Below are 20710 nucleotides of genomic sequence, written 5' to 3'. Positions count from 1 at the left end.
TTTCTTATCTGACAGAGCTGTGGTGGGAATGTCTGTTAGCACTACCTGAATGTTGCCACACATATTGCCAGATTCCACATTATTATTATGCACATACATCTCCCTCTGTTACTGCACACACTCTGATCATAGCTTCACAACATGGGGATAGAGATGGGACATCATTTGCATATTACTCTCATAACATTTTGGTGAGTTGCTAGAGTGACAGGTTTGTTCTTATATATATATTTCTGATGGTTATGATGTCTGACAATCAGTTGTATGTCATTTTCTGCCTAAACTTCTGAGATCATCCCACTGATTTGACAGGGGGACAGGATGACAGGCAGATAAATTAAGCTAATTATCTGAACTTTCTGACAAAATCTGTACAGTTGAGGGGTATGACTACACATAGAACTTACTACCACTCCCAGGATTCGAACCATTGCTGTGTGTGCTAAAAATACAACAGTTTACATCACAGTTGTGAGTGCTATTTGGATTTTGTTGTGTACCTTTTCACTGTTTTCTAAGTCTCTCTCGGTTGTACAGTATAACCTTGTGATTATAACAGTCATACACAGACATTCCTACACATTTTATTTATGTAGCACAGTGTGGGTAAGAGTGCTTAATACAACAGTACTATTAAGAGAATGCAACACTACATTACCATACGATACCAGAGGAAACACAAGCAGTCCAGGAGTTAGACCTTTATTCCCAGGCTGTTACCCGTTTATTTACATACAACCTATATGAGACTCTTCCTGCCATATTGTCTGATTTATTCAGTGCATCCCACATACAACACAGATTTTATACTGGCAATTAACTTTGTACTACTTTTAGATTTATTTCTTATGACAGTACATTCAAGATTATTACTAACCTGCCTCGTGATGAAGCCTTTGCAGCATACATGCATAGGTCTCCTGATTCACAGCCCGCTCAGCTGCAGCTGTCAGAGACATAAGAGGAATATTTAGCCATCCCTATCCATAATACACACAAGCTAGGCAATTATTAAAAAGTTAGTAGAATGAGTACTTACACACTGCTGGGACATCACCCTGCCTAGCTTCTTGGATCCACTGATCCAAAGCTCCCTCTTCCTCCATTTCAGGTTGGCATAGTGATGCCTGACCTGCTCACCAGTTTGGATGCCAGTGGCACTGGTGAGGTCACGGGCGAGATGGTCCCAGGCTTCTGCTTAATATTGGGACCCCTGGTACTGGCCCTGTAGCAGTCTCTCTTCATGGTCTTTTACCAGGATTCCTGCCATGACCTTAGTCTCCAGGATGCACTCGGAAGCACGATCCTTCCCCAACACCGGCCATTGTGCCTACGGGAGGAAGCTGCAACTAGTTATGAGATGTATTCCCACCTGTGGGGTTTAAATAGGGATGATTTTACACACTATGTCATGATTGGACGGTTTTGAAAATGCTAAGCTATGGGCAAACCTGCTTACCTAAGGTTGGCCTTGCATAAAAGGGCATATCAATGGGCAAATTTATTTAGCTGAGCTATGCATTGCTTACACCTGGTAAGCAGAGATGTGCAATGCTTAGCATTACTTATTTTTAAATTGGCACACTATTTGCTGTTTGGCATTGATTTATAATTCATTACATGTTATATATTTGTTTAGTATCCGTGATTCATGTGTACGTACACTGTATGGGGTACTTGTGTTTATCAGGGGATTTCACCACTTTATTACAATGACACCTCATATCTGGACTTAATGCAGTATTCCATTTCACAAATATATGTTATTTAGTAGGTTATACAACAAAAAATTGTTTATAAATTCCTTTCACATGTAAATTGTGATTTTGCTACAGTGAGGATCTGTTTGGGTATACCTTAAGTTTATGTACAGCTGGTATGGTGTAGTGGTAAATCACTGTGGCTATGGTATGCAGGGTCCTGGGTTCGGGACTTGCAAAGGCTGGTTATTTTGTTGCTGGGAAGAACAAGGGCTGTTGGATACAGAGTGATTAAGGCACTTTTAAGCAGTTCTAAGTGGGTTTGCGTGGGTTTGCGCCACAGTAAGCAATGGTAACTTCTGGTTAAATATTCTTACACTCAGCCTCTAAATTTCTTATCCCGTGCAGGCATTGCTTACCCCCACACAAACAGGATTAAACCCGTTTACTACTGCTTATAAGTGCTTACTCCCACTTATCCCCGCACTAATTTAGAAAGAAAAGAAACATGGGACTTGGGAAAGTGGCACATTTGGATATTTTATAATTTTTTTACAGTATTTGCTGTATGGCATTGATTTATCATTCATTATACATTATAAATTTGTTTAGTATCCCTGATTCATGTGTACGTATACTGTATGGGGTACTTGTGTTTATCTGTGGATTTTGCGGGTCTATATTATTTAAACAAAGATTTCTAGCTTTGAATACCATATGGCCAACACCATATGATCGAAGTTAGAAAACTTCAAATTCATAAAAAAAAAAAAAAAGAAAAGACTAAACCCTAAACTAAGGGTTGTAGGCAGGGGGACAAGCCCCCTGCACCCCCCACGAGAGGGGCTGTGCCCCTCACACCCCTGCTCTTTACGTATAACAACTCTAAGACCGCACTATAATGCGGTAAAGGGAAATCTTCCCTTTACTGCACTGTAGTGCAATCTCGGAGTTGGTATATTTAAAGAGCAGGGGGTGTGGGCGTGCATGGGGACTTGCCCCCCTGCTTTAACATCTTAGGTGATCTTTTTTCCCCCCGTATTTGAAGTTTTCTAACTTCAAACATATGGTGTTGGCCATATGGTATTCGAAGTTAGAAGTCTTCGTATAAATAATATAGACACAGATTTTACCACATTATTACAATGACACCTCACATCTGCACTTAGTGCAGTACTCCAGTTCACAAATATATGTTATTTAGTAGGGTATACAGCAAAAAAATATTCATGAATTGCTTTCACATGGAAAATGGAATTTACTACAATGAGGATCAAACCAGGAATGACTCCTCACAAAGCGAATGCTCTAACCACTACCCTATTGCAGTACTGCTTCTACTGAATGTATCTTGGTATTTACGTTCTTGTGCCATTTAAGCTAGAGTATGCATAGCTAAGCAATGGGCAAACTCACGCAGATATGGTTAAATTTAATCCGTTTGATAATAAAAATATTTCTAGTGTTATTGTCTCTGAGAAGGGACAGGTTTCACTTATTACTGTGGACTTCTGCATTCATCTGCACATTTGACAGAAATCCTAGTGTGTTTGTTGTGATTGTTGTCATATCTCTCTACCAGCCAGGGACAGATCTCAACAGAATCAGGGACAAATCCAGAATAAATCGGGGACGATCAGGAACACTTTTCAAATATTAGTTCTATTAACTTGTGACGTTACCAAAATTAGAGAATCAAAATGTAAATTGATATACATTTCCTGATGTGAAATAAATACTCAGATCTTCATTATTGTCATATTTATTTAAGTATAATTCACCATCTTATGTTCAACAGGCCCCAGTGTTAACAGGGATTCAGAGGGACAAAGCTGAACTTTTGAGTCAACATCAGGGACAGCCCTGAAAATCAGGGACAGTTGAGAGGTCTGAGTTGTACTATGAGCGTTCTCGCTCACTTTGATTGCCAAACAGCAATTCTTAAGTGCAGGAGCATGTATATTGTGAGAAATGTGCTCTCAGACACACCCCTGCCCTCGTCCACACTCCATGTCCATTTAGGAGAAGAGGCAACGTGTCTTTATAACTATGCATGGCGCACTGCCATTCTGCTCTTAAATGGTTGTTTCTGCTCAGCAATAAGCTATTCCTACACGGAAGTTTACTGAATCCCAGGGTCAGTACTGACACTGCAGTATAACTTATTCTCTACTGTACAGCTCTTTTGAGTGCGCACTTTTAACTCCCAGTGGGTGTGGCTTGAGCCTTTAAATAATGAATGTATCACCTTATACTTCAAACAAATATTCATATCTCTAGAACCATAAAAGGCTAAACCATAAAGTGTTACTAGGAAACAGTAAATGTCAAACTATTCAAGATAAATAATCCTTATTTTAGTGGCAGTCATTCAGTTTGATGCTTTAAACTGGATTTTATAAGCCAAAATAAAAGTAGTGAATATTAATTTTGTAATGTTGCATGCACAGCTTTTGATCTCCCAGTAACCATTCAAGCAAGACACATACTGCAGCAAGAGTTCCTTCATATAGCTGTGAACTTTTATATGAAGCTGTGCAGTTCTGTCTATTACCGGAATGTTGACATATTCAGAGAAATATGAAAATTATTACACTATAAATAAACAGTGTACAAATAATATTCATTATCACTTCAGCTGCGTTAGACAGAGGTCAAATATCAATACAATTGTGTTTGCTATCACGTATGCTTTAAGATAAAATATTCTGATACATTGTATATAGCATGGTTTTGGAATTATTACTGAAAATATGGACAAGCAATATTTGATGCCTAGACACGCAATCGGAGGTAACTGCGGAAACACCTGGAGACAGATGGGTGCTGTACTCCTGAGCGTGCTGTACTTCACATGAGATTGTAAACTGAGGTCCCATCTGCCTGAGTTGGTGGATGTAAAAGATCCCATGGCAGTTATTAAAAAGAGGAGGGGAAGTGATGTGGCCAAATTTTAAATGCCACCTCAGGTCTCCTCTGCAAAGAGGACACTGACCTAGTAAATGACTAACCTGGCTAACAAAAGGTAAATAACAATAAATAATTAAATGCAGATGTACCAATTTCAACCACAGTCTAGGATAACAAAGTATCTATAACATCGGCATATGTTTATCAACTTGAATATTATTTAAGTTTGTAATTATTAAAACTTTTTTAGAGTTTATATAGTATCGTGCATTCATTCAAAAACAGTGTATATAGAAAATATTTACACAACTATTTTTCAGTCATATGGAAAGAAATACAAAAGCCATCTTAGGTCTCCTTTGCAAAGAGGACATTAACCTAGTACATGACTAACCTAACAAAGGGTAAATAAAAATAATTAAAATGCAGATGTACCGATTTCAATCACGGCCTGGGATGCAATATTATCTTTAACGCTGGCATACATTTATCAACTAGAATATCATTTACATGTTTATAATTATTAATATATGTATAGTGCTTATATAGTAGCACACATTCATTCAAAAGGCATTGTATATAAAAAATATTTGCACAACTATTTTACAATCATATGCAAAGAAATACAGATGTTTGCAAATGCTAACAAATGTTAGAATACAAGTAGGAAAATAATGCATATTTAGTAAGCAGTTATCAATCAGGCAATTCAGTAAACTAAATGATACTGAGTCATAATAAAGTGGGGGGCAAGGGGAGCAAGTGAAAAGTTTGCGAAAGGGGAATAAGGGAGAGCTAGCTAGGCAGCAAATGAGGGTGGAGATTGTGATATGTGAAAGAAAGAATTATATGGCTTAGTGAGAGGACCTTGAGATAAGTTCTGCACCATTAGGCATGCTGATATAAATGTGAAATGCTGAGGACATTTTTAGGTAATATGTGAGAAACCTGTGCCAATAGCAGCACCACACAGGGTACCACTTTACTGATAATGGTATTAAGGTACCAGCTGTGGCCAACCTGTATGATACAGTACCATAAATTATTCCTCTGCCAAAAACTGGCAGTCTGTAGCTGGCATTTAAAACCTTGCCAGTAACTGCCATTAAAAGATACACCAGGTTGGTGCAGGGACATTGATTTATTTATTTATTTTTTGAAGGAGACAACAGCATTGGTAGTTGGCCCTGCAAAAGTTATTGCATTTGGTTATCCATCCGTAAATGTTTGGTCCTCATATGTACAGATATGCCTGCTTCCAAAAGTTTCCTGCCAATAAAATACATTCTTCTTCTTGGGGGTAATTCTTTTCCACTAATGTTTGAGGCCTACTGGTAGTTATGGCTTAGTTAGCGGGATCAGTACTGGCTTTTCCATAACAATCACATTTCATTGCTACTAACGTTTGAGGCCTAGTGGTAGTTTTGCTTTATTTACAGGATCAGTAATTGCTCTTCCATAACAATCGCATTTGTGAACTGCTTTTCTCTTTCTCTCTTTTTTCTCTCAGTACCAACTTTGGTGACTGTTCTTTTTATTAAACCATTATTTCTTTAGTAGAAGCCATCAAGAGCTCATCAGCATTTTGACTGGAAGAACATTTGACCATATTTCTCAGTGCTGTCCACTTTTTATTTTTTTTTGGTTTTGAGTTCACAGATCTCTTGCTTTTAGCATCTAAAGGCCCTCTCCATCAACTTATTTTATAATCCGTGCCTTTCTTTGTTGACTAAATATTTTCCATTTTTCAAGCCTATGCATTTTTATGAAAAAATAAAATGAAGAGACTTCCCTCAACTTATTCCAAACCAACTGTTTTCAGATGTTTGTAGTTAAAGAATGTCTGGTAAGCTAGAATCAATATGCACTACTTGTAAACAGAAAATGCTGCAATATCAACAGATCTGAATGTTACATTTGCTAACTGTAGTTGTATGGACAGTTCGCGGTGCCCCGTATCTGCAAAAGTATCAGAATAATATCTGCACTGGCTAGAACAAAAGGTGACAGCTGGATCTGCTGCTTTGCAGGTGCTGCCAAAATGGCTCCCACTATAGAAAGAGCAGTACAGATCGGTTGTGTGTATGTCGATAGTACGTGAGTTATGTTGTTGTCATGTTCACAGATTAATTAATACTGCCGTAAAACATTTCTAGTGATATACGGAGTTTTTCTGCTGCTGTAAAATATTTTATTCATTTATTTACTAACTGGTAAGTTAGCTGATTGAATAAGGGCCCTTCACAGTAAATATAGTATGGTTCAGAAACCAAATATAAAAGATTATGATTAGATATTTGATTATGATCAGGATGTGATGTGGTCAGGACATGGATGTCAATGAATTCGCCTCAAGAAAGAAGCTTTAGAACTGAATCTTGACACCTGTGTCATAAACACAAAACATCCCAGGTTATGACTTGTGAGACTCAGTCAAAATTCTTTGTGATGTGCTCTTATGTACTACAAATGGTTAGAGAGAAAAGGATACGAAAGTACAGTAGCTGTTTGTGTTTTACAGCATAGCAAAATTGGTATCTTACAACTTAGAAAGACAGAACACACTATCTGCTGGCACATAGAGGGGAGGAGGACAACATGAGATTCCATTCAGACTTAAAAAAATGTCCATATAAAGTGGTTAACTGCTCCTAGCTTCTGTTATGTTTTGGCCACTGCACATTGCCAGTGGTCTAATGCGGTATTACTACTTAACAGTGCTGAGGTGGTATGTAACCAAAGCTTGTTAAGCATCTTTCTGATTGCAGAAAAGCCCATCTTTTTACCAAACTTGGAGCATAACTGAGGCATTCAGTGCATTACTGGATATTAAAAAGCACTCATAGATGTATTTATCGTGGGGTAAAAGGAACAGCTACAGGGGGTGCAATGTATTATTTGCTGCTCTGTTGGTAGTGAAGCATTGACATTTATTTATACAAAGGCATTTCTGAATCTGTTTAGTTAAATGGTGTTGCCACCAACTTTTTTTTCTAAGTTGCTTACAGAAAAAAAAGCATGAAGTGGTCAGGTAATGGTGCTACTGCATTTTGGGTTTTTGTAACTGATTGTATTTAAAAAATTTCATTTAGAAATTTTAAGCATAAAAGCAAGTCAGGAGAAAAACTACAACGAACTTTGCTGCCAACTCAGGAGAAATGACTTCCTCCTCTATCCTCACAAACTGATCCAAACAAAGCCCTATCACATTTCTTGCCAACATCGAAGTATTTTATATTCCCTTTCACTCAAAGACATTCAGGACACAAAAGTACCCCTGGCGAATGCACATATCAGTAGAAAAATATCAAAGAGAGGAACAAGGTTTGAAAAGCCATGAAACTTTCTCCAAGTAACAACAGCCTTCACCAAATATACTTAGAAAATTAAAAAACAGCTAGAATAGTCACAGATAATGGCAAAGCACTAAACCTTAAACAACAATTAAAATATGTACTTCAGCCTAAAACTATTCAAGAAACAGGTAAATCACCTCACAGGTCATATTACTAGTACCTCTACTACAGATTATGTGGACTCAAGTGACACCACAAACTTCATCAAAGAATGCTTGAACTTCATAAGAGACATTACTTGCATGTTTTCACACTCCTGACTTACCTCCCAATATGATGACAATGGCACCTCCTTGCAGTTATATGCTCTAGCCTCTTTATGCTTCAACCTTTTATTCACAGAAATAACTGTAAAGCAAACTGAATCACAGCTGCTCAGTTTATATTCCTCAGGTTCCAGATTCAGAACATTTCATCCAACCTTCCTTAAGCTGCAGCTGAAGAAATTACAAACACCTCACACGTATTTTAACCTGTCACTCAACTCAGGATTTGTTCCCTCACCGTTCAAATATGCATTTATTTATCTGCCTCAAATCAGCTCTCTCCCTCTGAACCTTAAGAGTGCAGACCAATGTCAGATGTATGCCCAATCAAATAATATTTAAAAAATTGCCATACAAAAGCTATTACCACATATAAATAGCTACCACCTCTGATGTGACCAAGAACAACATGACTTCCCTAACTGCTTTAGTACCACAACTGCCCTAATAAAAGCTACTGATGCAATATATATATATATATATATATATATATATATATATATATATATATATATGTATATATATATATATATATATATATATATATATATATATATATATATATATATATATATATATATATATATATATATATATATATAAATATATATATATATATATATATATATATATATATAAATAAATAAGGGTCTATATTGAATCAGCATATGCTTAAAAGAGCGAATGCTGATTCATCAACCCTATTTAACCGAAAGCCTACAATCCTGAACACTCGGAACAGCAATTTTTTTTCCCAGGGAAAAAAAATCGCTGTTCCAAAAAAAAAAAAAAAAATCTTAAAACAGTATTTACCCCCAATGTGGGGGGCTGTGCCCCCCACATCACCCCTACTTAAATATACCAACTCTGAGATCGCACCACAGTGGAGGAAATGGCAAACTCCCAAAACCGGCCCAGCGATTTTTTTTACCTGGGCAAAAAAAATCGCTGTTCCGGTTGTTCAGGATTGTAAGTCGATGAATCAGCGTTCGCTTTTTTAAGCGTTCGCTGATTCAATATAGACCCATATTTTATATATATGTATATATATATATATATATATATATATATATATATATATATATATATATATATATATATATATATATATATACACACACACACAGATATGAAAGAAGAACCCAGAATGGCAGGTATATTTATTGATATGAACAGGGCTTTTGAGATTGTTAACAATTTTGTACCACAGAAGCTATCCCAACTCATCTTTGCTGAAAACACTACAAAGAGGTTCAAAACTATCTTAAACACAGAACCTTCCAAATTTATTGCAACTTATTTTCAGACACAGTGCATATCTAGTATTGGTGTACCTCAAGGATCCACACCAGTCCCATTACATTTCTCCCTGTTTATTAAAAATACTTTCCTAGACCTACCCTGTCTAATGTATACTGATGACATTTTTTATAAATGAATTTTACAAAGCACATCAGACTCATATCTTCAAACTCACCTAAACTCAGATTTTTCACAAATTATCTAACTGACTTCATGATAATAAGCTGCTGTTAAACTTGAAGTAAACAAATGTCATGTCATTTGCTTCATCTCAGAACTGGTTACCTGTCTGCCATTAATACTCAAAGACCATAAAGGAAATAATATACATAATACAAACTAAGAAAAGTTTCCAGGTCTCACCTTGAAGCTTTTGTCAATTTTATACTACACACTGACAACACCATCACCAAAGTTTTATCACACCTCAAGCTATGCTACCATAGTGGTCATCTACTGCCTAAGGCTAGTGAAGTTTTACCCAAAAATGTCTTATTTCTAAAACTTGAATATGGACTACCTGTATAGGCTCATAAGGAGGTACTAGGTAATAGGCTAGGGCCTATATAAGCCTAGCCAAGATGGTACCCTGGTTTTCGCCACCCAAGAAAATTATTTTCCTGTGCCACTGTCGAGCGGAGCCACTGAAGTGATCCCCGGGGTGAATTTCCTATTCCCCATCCAATCATCAAGATTTTTCTTGAAGAGTGCTAATGAGATGCTTTGTTTGATACTGATAGGTAGTTTGTTCCAGAGTATGGGAAGTCTCTGGGACAGGAATCTATCCCAACAGCATGTTCTGTTTATTGTGGTGACAAGGTTTAGGTCCCTAGCGTGTAGCTCGGAGGGATTGGGATTTCTTTAAGTGAAGCATGTCCAACAGCTCTGGGTTTGACATAGCTTTGTATATTAGGCAGAGATTGCCTCTGAGTAGGCATTATGTGACAGAGTAAAGCTGTAGATTTTTGAGACGGTCTGCATAGGGCATCTGTTTGAGGCCGGTAATCCTCTTTGTGAGGTATTTCTGCAGTCTTTCCAGTTGTTGTAGATGTCTTGTGAGGTACATACCAAAAGGGGCTTTGTACTCTATAATGGTTCTAATGAGTCATGAGTAGAGGGGAACAATGACCTATTTTTTCCTGGATGAGAAACCTTTTGTGATGATGTGTGCCATGTAGAAGGATTTCCTGACTACTGTGGCAATGTGATTATCAAAGGAGAGACTACTGTCCACCTGTGTCCTAAGATCTCTTATCACACTTTTGGTGTTAACTTTACTACTGCCTATGTGGTACTTCATGGGTACAGAGTTTTTACCAAAGGGGATGACAATGCACTTTTTGGCACTGAGCTTGAGGCCATGGCTTTGACACCAGGCATCTGTCTCAGTGAGGCCCTTTTGTAGGATGCCCACATCGTTAGGAGTTTCGATTATTGCTCCTAGTTTGCAGTCATCTGCAAATGTCATTAGCCAAAGACCTTCTATGTTAGCCTGTACTTCAGCAAAGTAGATACCAAACAGGAGAGGAACCAGGACTGAACCCTGTGGTACTCCACTTGTCACTGGTCTGAAGTCGGATTTGAAGTCTGCTACTTTCACAGTGTGAGTTCTGCCAGTGAGCCAGTTGACAACCCATCTTGTGACATAGGGATTTATACCTAGTTTAGTGAGTTTATCTATAATTCCAGAGTGGGGGATGGTGTCAAAAGCCTTGGCAAGATCTAGTTAGGCTGTGTGAACCACCTTACCCTTATCTACGGCTTTGGTGACTGCTTCAAAGAAGTCTATCAGGTTTAGGAGACATGATCTGCCTTATACAAATCCGAACTGGGTGGGGTCCAGAGTTTGGAGATTACCAATGTCTTTGTTTATAAGTTCCATGATGATTTTTTCCATGGCTTTACAGAACAGGCTCATCAGGCTAATGGGGCGGTAGTTCCTGGGGTCCGTGGTGACTCCTCCTTTGTGGAGTGGGATAACCATAGCTGTGCACCATTCAGGGGGCACAAAGCCTGAGGTGAGGCTATGATTGAACATGGTACCTAGGTGGGGTGCCAGTTCGCTCTGTAGTTCATATAGAACGCAGCCTGGGATGTTATCAGGTCCCATGGATGCTATGTTCTTGGCTTTGAAGAGTGTGTTTTTTACCTGTGCAGCTGTGATTACAGGAACTTAGCATTTTTCCGGTATAGAGATGGGCTTTTCAGGGGGTGAGAGGGGTGTAAAGTTAGCACTGAACCTATCTGCCAGGATGTTGGCAATATCAGTTGGTTCTGTATATTTAGTACCATTGTGCTGTAACTCAGCAGATCTGAGTGTTGCCATTGAGATTCTTGACATAGAATGCTTTGTGGTTGTCTTTAGAATCAGTGACAATTTTGTTTTCGCAACTAGCTTTGGAGGATTTTATGAGGGATCTCAGCTTCTTACTGAGGCTGACCAGGGAGTTCCTCCAGTCATGGGATTTTACTCTTTTTTGTAACAGTTTCCTTCTTTTGTTGTAGAGTCTGTTTATGGCAGAGGACCACCAGATTGGCTTCATTTTTTTGGAGGATAGCATCTTAGTTCTGTTAGGGATAGCACGATCCATGCACTCGTGTAAGTGCTTATAAAGTGTAGGATTCAGCAGTTTTACCTCTATTGTCTGTCTGCATGGGTGTCGTGAAGTTTGCCACTTCTGTCTTAAGAAGCATGAAGTTGGCTTTGGAGAAATTTTTTATGGTAGTTTCCCCTAATGGGGGGTGGGGACAGGATGTGGATGTCTAGGGTGATTAGCTTGTGGTCGGATCTGAACAACGAGGTATTGACCTTTGGTGTAGAACACCAGTCACCCATGTTGGTAATGACCAGGTCTAGGATATTGCTGACCCTGGTGGGGGTGTGGATAAGTTGATCCAAGGCATTGGAATTTATGAATTCCAGAAAACACTGAGCAAAAGAGTTGGTACATGAGTAGTTTTCCCAGTTAATGGTGGGGTAGTTGTAATCGCCCATTATTAGGGTGTTGGGTTGTACCCTAATATTTTCCAGTGTATCTAGAAATAAGGACTGAGTATCCTGGGGCATGGTGGGGGATCTGTAGCAAGCTACAATTTGGATTGTGGTCTTGCCCAGAGTTAGTTGCACTTGGATAATCTTGGATGCATTATGCTGAGCAACTAGCCTGGAGGTGTGGGTATCCTTAATAAATATGGACATGCCTCCACCTTTTGTGTTTTGGTCCAGGTTAGGTGGCCAAAAGGTGTGGTATGAATTATAGCCTGGTAATGCATGGGTGCTCTCTGGAGCCTTGAACCAGGTCTCTGCATCTCTCACAGGTTGTATTGTTGGGTGGTAGGAGGAGAGGGTTGTCTGTGTATATGAGGCAATTGCTGCATTGCCCCAAGATGCCCAGATTAATCAGATAGTCAAGAGAAAACACCTGGAGCTGACCCTTAGACATGTCTGGATAGGCACTTATTTATTAAGTACTAAAAACTATTTTCCTCTAGATAAGTGAGGAAAGTTGAGTGCTGTAGTAATTAGTAGCTTATTTAGTGCTTACAACAAGTTCTGAACAAGTGCTGAGTTCAAAGAAACAGATTTGAGTGCTAAAACTAAAAAACTGACTAGTTCTAAGGGAAAATTTAAAGAGCAGATTTTATGTCACCAGGAATAGTTTAACCCTAACTCAGTGGCGATGCATAAAGTGTATTTTTTTTAATAACTGTAGCAAAGTATTATGCATATAGTCTCAACAAAACACTCAAAAACTACAAATAGCAGAAAATGAATTAATCTACTTTGTCCTCCTAGCAGATAAAAGAATACATGATTGTGAGTTACTAAAAAAATTAACTGTCTGTCCATTACACAAGAGTCCACACTGCTTAATGTAATCTTGTTATTTAAAATGAAAAGCAGCAAAAATCAGGTATTAGGGCGAAACACAGCTGGTATGGTTAAAACACACCCAAAGTTCAGCAGTTCAATCCAGTGTACGTCTTTTATTAAAACAATCAGATAAATCTGGTAAGCGCTTTCACCCAACAGGGCTTCATCAGACCATAATGCATCACTAATATCAACTCATTATATACTAAAAAAGGCACCAAAAATCTGAAATCAAACATTTTCTTCAAGTGACAACCCCATAGTCATATTAAACATTTTATACTAAATACATTACTGGAATTGCCATCTATTCAAAACGTACATAACTACACATCTACACATATATTTCATATAATAAATGTTTAATATAAAAAATACATTGCCATCTAAATTACAGTATATAGATATAAATAAAAATATATGCTCAAACCAATATATATTCTCATTTCATAAAAACACAAGTTATGTGTCTATTATATACAAATATAAAACATGGTGATGTTCACCATCTGATGAACAATCAATGTTATCTAAGCCTTCTAGATTTTAAAAAGGGTTTCATGGGTACCTTGTCATTAAGACCTGGATAAAAGTCAGCACTGAGGCTAATTTATTTGGTATAGAGAATATAATGACATTGTTTTTCTTTGGATTTATTAAGAGCTTGCACAGGTCAGAGAATTTTTTTACAGGTTACAGACTAAACAAAATTCAAAACTTCAGAAAACAATAAAACTGAATTAAAAACCAAAGCTTGAGCCAAGACTAACCAAATATCCACTTTAATTCGTCACATCAAACAGTGTGCGCTTTCGTCACCCTGGACTTCCTCAGACTGTATAATGTGCTTAAAAACACAAACTCAATTTATACATTTAAAATTAACCATGTGACCTAATAAGTCACATGATTTAACCTTTTCCTTTTTAAAAAAGCAGTGAACTCTTTTTTATCATTTAACCCTGGCGGATGGCACATATTTAATTTTACCTGCCATAGATATTCTATGGTATGATAAAATGTATGAATTGTAATATGTATGATTATTTGTTGACTGGTGTCAAGGAAGTGAAAATAGGAACATATATGGAACATTTAAAAGGGAAATATACATGTAAATCAAAATTTATTGTGTATTTAATAATTTATTTATCATGTGATGCATATTATGTAGGACGTACTACAAGGGAATTATATAAAAGAGTATATGAGCATAAATATGCTGTTAATATACAAGATGAAAAAAATGCTATGGGTAAACACTACAAAGAAGGAAATTGCAAAGTGGATTTTAAATTTTGTGTACTGGATGAAGTGACTAATTATGAAGTGAAATTGGATGCAGAATCAGAATTGAGTTGGAAAGAATATCTATGGCAGGTAAAATTAAATTCCTGCCATTCACCAGGGTTAAATGATAAAAAAGAGTTCACTGCTTTTTTAAAAAGGAAAAGGTTAAATCATGTGACTTATTAGGTCACATGGTTAATTTTAAATGTATAAATTGAGTTTGTGTTTTTAAGCACATTATACAGTCTGAGGAAGTCCAGGGTGACGAAAGCGCTTACTGTTTGATGTGACAAATTAAAGTGGATATTTGGTTAGTCTTGGCTCAAGCTTTGTTTTTTTATCAATTCTCTTTTTACAGGTTACCTTGCAGGCAAGTGAATATTTTATGTGCAGAAGAGAAGGGTACTACCTACCTAAATACATTACTAGATTCAAGTGAGATAGGTCAGAACTGAGGTCATTAATAAAGAGGGAGAACAGAAGGGAGATGAGTACCATGACTTTGGGGAAACCAGTGATGAGGGTTCCCGGTTTTGGACAGACTGCCATTAGTATATGTTAGAAAGGTTTGGTCCTTCAAGTAGCTTCAGAACCATGCATAAAATTGTTACTAAAGTTAAGTTTAGAAAGTTTAATGATTACTAGAGTGTGTGATTGCTTTGTATGCCAGACAGATGTCACCTCTGAGCAGTCTCCTACAGACTCCTCACAGGTGACTTTTATCTGTCATACAAAGCAATCTCAGACCCCGCTCTGATGGGACTGCTGAATATCCACAAGTCAATCTCCACTCGAATAACCCACACGCACAACCTTAACCTGGTCTATGACATCAATAGGACTTTTTGGCAGGACAGATTTGTGTCCCAGAGCCTCCTCTTTTGTGGAATAGACTCCCTCTCCATGTCAAGCAGAGTACCTCATTAACCCTTTTTAAGCGCAACCTGGATAACTGGATGGGGAACAGAAAATACATCCCTGAAATTCCACCTGTGTCCCTGCTGGACAGTGGCATAGGGTGCTGACTTCTTGGAACATAGGATAAATTCTTGGCTATGCTTGTATGGGCCTCATGGCCAATAGCTTAGTAACTTCCTGTGATCATATTAACTGCTTCAAATGTCCTAGTCATATAAATGAACACTCCTGTTGTTATGAGGCCATCATTTATAGTGCAGTAAATAGAGTCTGTTGCTTTAAGTAGGGCAAGAGTTTATCTCTGCTTTTACCAAGTTCTCTACATTATATCCTACGACTCTGACCACTGAGCATACCTCACAACTTATAACCCACACAACTACCCAGCCCACCACAAAAATGCATACTATACAGTAAAAGTCTTGTAGCAAAGCACGCACACACACACACAAACACACACACACACACACACACACACACAAACACACACACACACACAAACATACCTCAGAAAGACAGACAGACATGCACACACAGACATATATACACGCACACATATACATGCAACCACAGTCAGACATATACATTTGAACACAGACATACACACACACACACACACACACACACACACACACACACACACACACACACACACACACACACACACACACACACACACACACATTCAGATCTGCATAAATACATAGACACACACGCATATGTGTTTACCCACAGTATTTCACAATGGGGCAATACTCTGACATCACTATTGCTACAGAAGAAATAACATCATTATTGCAGACTTTTTTGCCAATGCACACCAGACACAGAGCTTCATAAAGGCAATACACATCAGCATTCCAAACATACTTTCAAACATTAATTTTCACATGCAAAACATGCATACAGCACCACTTCCACCATGTATTTCACATGGATCCCTACAAACTATACGAGAGTCAGTAGCTAAAATGGAGTTTTCATCAAAAATAGCAGTCTATACTGTTTAACCAATTTTAGAAACATTTTTGTAGTTGAGAAGAAAGGCCTCAAATAAAATCCATGCACAGTTCTCTACACGTCACTACGCTTTAGGGATAGTTCAACTTCCAATGCCACCCCCATCAAATATGGCATCTACAATAAACTGTTCAAAAAACACATTTGATGAAATCATTTTTTTGCAGACTTATCTCATTCCCATCTCTCACATACTACAATTTAATTGTGGTTATTTTAAGAGAGCTATATTTTCCTGACTAAAACATGAGAGCTTGATTTCAGTCATGGGATATTTATTCATTTCTTCACAGTTGTTAACTGAATTAAAGCTCTGATCCACATGGAGCTTTTCCAGACTCAGTCCAGGATTGTTGTCCGATTAAGTGACTTGTTCTGGTTCACACAGTTAGGCAAACAGGCTGAAGAAATGAAATCCTTTACTACAAGAAAGAGGTCATTAACACCTCAAAGCTAAGTCCTCTGCACTGACTGCTAGAATGATAGTTGCATATAAGTCCAAAGAACTTCTAAACTGTTTCATCCGGCCATTAAAAGCTTGTTTACCAGTCGGGGGGGGGGGGTCAAATATTCACCCTATTTGCAGAAGGCTGTTTATAATACATGAGTTAAACTATACAGGGCCAAACAGAAGGATGATAAGTCAGCAAGCAAAGGAGAGTAGTATTGCTGGAATTTAATTCATCCTCAAGTCTTAGTGAGTAACTTTAGGAGGTAGACACCATTTTTTCACAAAATCTTACCAAGATGACACTGATATAGAGATTGTATTTTATATAGCATATATCCTGGACAGAAGTAGGTTAAAAAATAAAAAAAAAGATAGCTGGGTACAAAAGACCCAGGATAAAAAAGTCCCAATTCTGTTAGGTACACTGATGCCAGGACTGGAAATAATGACAGTGCAGAATCCTCAAAATATGGAAACATTCCTACAATGGGACTAGGCCAGGCCCAGGAGGTGGATGCCCCCCTGTTGAAGCAGGAAGTAGCAGTCCACAAAAATCATAAAAACTGATAGACCAAAAAAGAGCTCTAAAGATCATAGAGTGGACTATTGAGGATAAGAAAGAGATTGTGTATTGCCTAATAAGCAAAAAGCCCAGAATTCCCATACAGAAGATATACAAAAAGATTAAGAGAGAAATTAGAAGAAAGAAAATTACATCCACAAGAAAAACTGTCACAAGCTTCAAATAAAAATCTGTGTTCATTAATACAACAGCTTTATGAAAAACATTATATAGACCAAGAAACCTTGGGCCATTTGAAAAAAAAAGCAACTCAGGAAGTGAAAATATAAAGAACAAAATCTAGAGACTTTTGAAAGGTATAAAAAAGAAATATGGAGATGGGAAGGAAAGAGAGATCTGATATGGTGCATTATTTATGCAAAGGAGAAAGCTAAACTAATCAACAGAAAAAAGGCAGCCCCAAAGATATTTGAATAGAAATACAGGCAAAGGTATGCAGATATGGAAACATTCACAATAAAAAAATAAGATTACAAAGAGGGTATGTAGAACAGCAGATTAGTAAAGTAGAAGTTAATAACATAGAAGTTGAAGTTATGGAATACTTGCAAAGTGAAGTATTTAGTGCAGAAAGTCTAACACAGGTTACATCACAGTATGATGAAATAATGAGTCCCCAAAGTAAGGAGAAACCGGAGGATCAGGAGATATCTGAAGAAGCAATATGGTCATGGGAAAGAATAAGAGATTTAACATGATGCAATATTTATGCAAAGGAGAAAGCAAAACTAATCAATACAAAAACAGTAGCGCCAAAGATATTTGAAGAAAAATACAGGAAAAGAAATCCAGACATGGAAAATTTTACAATACAAAAAATACAAAAACAAAGAGGAAAAGTAGAAAGGAGGATTAGTAATGGAGAAGTTAAAGAAATAGAAACTGAGGTTATGGATTACCTGAGACGTGAAGGATTTAGTGCATAAAATCTAAATCAGATAACATTACAGCAGGATAGAGCAATGGATTCCCAAATTAAGGAGAAACTAGTGGACTGGGAAACATCTTATCAGTTGCCATATGAAGATAATTTGGAGCCTTTTACAGGAAACCAGTACAAATGTTCAGTTGAAACTGAAGATAATGTGTCACAGAAAGATTACTCTGGAACTTTCTGTATAATGTCTGCATGAAATGGAGAAAAAATAATGTGCCCTCAGTTCAGAAGGAAAATTATTTAACATAGGAGTTGCTTGATTCAGTAGAGATGGGCAGACATATTAAGAGCTATGAAAGAAATAGACTACAGAAAGTCAATAAAATGCCAAAAGATAGAAGTTTAATAAAACAAATGAACACAGTAATTAGAGTGGTTCATAGAGATTCATATGATATAACAGAAGTAAATATGATCTATTAATGTGCAGCTAAATTAGTAATAGATTTATTGATGACCCAAAAAGTATTATACAGAATTGGGAAACAAAGCAAAATGAATTGAAATACCAACAAAAAAAGAAGAAATAGATACATTTTAGAGAAATATGTATGAAGATTTCATGGAATATAACAAAGATACTAAATGGATAGAAGAAGTCAAAGAAAGAATAAGTTCAAATGTACAGGATATGAAATGGAATGAAGTAACAGCCAGAGAGATTAAAACAAAGTTTAGAAAAGCTCCCAACTGGAAAACCCCAGGCCCAGATGCAGTACCTAACTTCTAGCTAAAAGTGTTAACATCCTTACATGAAGATTTAGCCATGGGTAAGAACTATTTGCATGTTCACCCCAAACAGACACCAGCCTGGTTCTTCTTCTTTCGGCTTTTCCTGGTTAGGTGTTGCTACACCGGATCACATGTCCACTCATGATTGGCAGTGGAGTTTTACAGTGTCGAGTTGCCAGCCCGGTGCCCAACCTTCCACAGAAGGCACACACACGCACTCATACCTAGGGCCAATTTAGAGTGTCCAATCCACCTACAGCATGTCTTTAGGATGTGGGAGGAAACCGGAGCACCTGGAGGACATGCAGACTCTGCACAGAAGGCACCCCAGCCGAGGATCGAACCAGAGAACCTCTTGCTGTGAGGCGACAACACTAACTGCTGCACCACAGTGGCCACCCTAAGACACCAGCCTGGTTAATAACAGGAAAAACAATGCTCCTACTTAATAGTGAACCTGCAAGCTATCCTAAAAACTATAGACCAATAACTTGCATTTTGACAATGCATAAACTATACACTGGAATTAATGCCAACAGAGTTTATAGTCACTTAGAAGAAAACTCAATCTTGGCAACAGAACAAAAGGGTTACAAAAGAAAGTAATATGGAACAAAGGATCATTTGTTGTTAAATAAAGTCATAATGGAAAACTGTAAAAAGATGAAGAATCGGGTACACTATAAAAAGCTTTTATCAGTATCATACATTCATGGATAAAACAGTGTTTAAAATGTATAAGATACACCCTACACTGATTGATTACTTTACAGTGATCATGAAACAGTGACAAACTAGTTTACAGTTAAAACATGATGAAGGACGAATTATTATTCCACGGATAAAAATTTGAAGGGGGATTTAACTCTTTGTCACCGCTGCTCTTTTGCCTTGCCCTTAACCCATTAAGCTGTCTACTTAACAGATTAGGTCATGGCTACAATTTGGCTCCCAGAAAACAATGAAGTGTAAAGACTTCTCATCTTCTTTTTGTTGATTTAAAACTGTATAGCTCATCAGATGAGGAACTGAAAGCACAACTGCAAGTGGTATGAGAATGTCATTTGGTCTTGATAAATGTGCAAAAGCAACCTTTAATGCAGGAAAGCTGCAGCACCAAGAAAACATCAGTTTGGGACAGGAATGTGATATAAAAGAACTTGAGCAAGAGGGAGTGTATAAATATTTGTGAACTGATGAAGGATCAACAATCAAACATGAACAAATGTGAGTAACATTTAGTAAGGAGTACTTCAGAAGACTTAAATTAATGCTGAAAACAGCATTGACATCTCGGAACAAAGTCCAAGCTATAAATCAATTTGCTCTTCCTGTCCTAAGTTATAGTTTTGGAGCAATTGACTGACCCCA

This window comes from Protopterus annectens, chromosome 1.part1 (genome assembly GCF_019279795.1).
Source record: "Protopterus annectens isolate FY-2018-M chromosome 1.part1, PAN1.0, whole genome shotgun sequence".
Taxonomy (NCBI): Eukaryota; Metazoa; Chordata; order Ceratodontiformes; family Protopteridae; genus Protopterus; species Protopterus annectens.
The sequence above is the reverse complement of the archived record's forward strand: the minus strand, read 5'-3'. Positions refer to the sequence as shown.